General features: G+C 45.7%; 1 pseudogene; it reads left to right on the top strand.

The window, feature by feature from the left end:
- LOC100946014 overlaps nucleotides 1-902 on the top strand; it is a 2,546-nt pseudogene extending 1,644 nt beyond the window's left edge.
- Nucleotides 903-1,916: the final 1,014 nt, after the last annotated feature.

The raw sequence follows: 1,916 nt of genomic DNA, 5'->3' as shown, positions 1-1,916 counted from the left end.
GTTGAGCTATAGGTGCCGAGCCGAGGGCACAGATCTTTGCCTATTCTGTGGACAATGCTCTCATCGTTCTGCAGATTGACAATGCCCGTCTTGCTGCTGATGACTTTAGAGTCAAGTATGAGACAGAACTGGCCATGCGCCAATCTGTGGAGAGCGACATCCATGGGCTCCGCAAGGTCATTGATGACACCAATATCACTCCACTGCAGCTGGAGTCAGAGATCGAGGCTCTCAAGGAGGAGCTCCTCTCCATGTAGAAGAACCATGAGAAGGAAGTAAAAGTCCTAAAATCCAGATTGCCAGCTCTGGGTTGACTGTGGAAGTAGATGCTCCCCAATCCCAGGACCTGAGCAAGATCATGGCAGACATGTGGGCACAGTATGACGAGCTGGCTTGGAAGAACCAAGAAGAGCTGGCCAAGACCTGGTCCCAGGAGATTGAAGAGAACACCTCAGTGGTCCCCTCACAGTTTGCTGAGGTCGGAGCTGCTAAGATAATGCTCACAGAGCTGACATGTACAGTCCAGTCCTTGGAGATCAAACTGGACTCCATGAGAAATCAGAAGTCGAGGTTGGAGGACAGCCTGAGGGAGGTGGAGGCCCACCATGCAGATGGAACAACTCAATGGAGTCCTGCTGCATTTGGAGTCAGAGCTGGCACAGACCCGGGCAGAGGGGCAGCACCAGGCCTAGGAGTATGAGGCACTGCTGAACATCAAGGTCAAGCTAGAGGCTGAGATCACCACCTACTGCCACCTGCTGAAAGACGGGGAGGACTTCAACCTTGGTGATGCCTTGGACAGCAGCAACTCCATGCAAACCATCCAAAAGACCACCACCCGCAGGATAGTGGACGGTAAAGTGGTGTCTGAGACCAACAACACCAAAGTTCTGAGACACTGAGGCAGTAGAGCAGCATGTCCTTATACCAATAAAGAGTTCAGAGGTCACTGGAAAAAAAATGATTAAAATGGTGGCTTGGCGCCTGTGGCTCAAGAGGCTAAGGCACCAGCCACATATCCCTGAGATGGCGGGTTCGAATCCAGACTGGCCCACCAAAACAACAATGACAGCTGCAACCAAAAAAAAAAAAATAGCCGGTGTTGTGGCGGGCACCTGTAGTCCCAGCTATTTGGGAGACAGAGGCAGGAGAATCACTTGAGCCCAGGAATTGGAGGTTGCTGTGAGTTGTGATGCGACAGCACTCTACCCTGGGTGACAGCTTGAGGCTCTGTCTCAAAAAAATGATTAAAATGGTAACGTTTATGTTCTGTATATTTTATTTTATTTTATCATTTGGGATTCATTGACGGTACAAAGAATTACATTACTGTGTTGGTTGCAAATGGTGACCACACCACACACCTCATTCTGATTGCATTTGTTAAAGTCCCTCTTATAATTGTGTACTGCCCACAAGAGGTGTGCCATGCACTGTGACCCCCATTCCCCTCCCTCCTCCTGTTTCCCCAATCATTCATTCCCCTATCCCACCCCTTGTATGAGCTCATCTACTGCCTTCATATTAGAATGGAGTGTGCTGGATTCTTGCTTCTCCATTCTTGTGATGCATCTGTTCTTTATATTTTAACACAATAAAACAAAAACTATATGTAATATCACCACATGATCAGGTAGAAGCCTTTAAAAAAAGTTCAAGAAATTAAAGACAAGATTGATAATTCTGGAATAAAATTGAATAGAAATTCTGGAAGTCAAAAATATAATAAAATAACTGAAATGAAAAATTCAATAAATGTGTTTAATAGCAAATTAGGCTGGCTTAAGAAATAAATGGTGAAACATTAGATAGATCAAGAGAAAACAATCATCAAATCATAAAGCATCAGAAAGATGGAATATGTGAAATAAGTAAAGGGGATGGAAAGCCTGGAGTCTGCCACAAAGGTCTCATTT

This window comes from Otolemur garnettii, unplaced genomic scaffold (genome assembly GCF_000181295.1).
Source record: "Otolemur garnettii isolate 467f Iridium unplaced genomic scaffold, OtoGar3 scaffold00087, whole genome shotgun sequence".
NCBI lineage: Eukaryota > Metazoa > Chordata > Mammalia > Primates > Galagidae > Otolemur > Otolemur garnettii.
The sequence above is the reverse complement of the archived record's forward strand: the minus strand, read 5'-3'. Positions and strand labels throughout refer to the sequence as shown.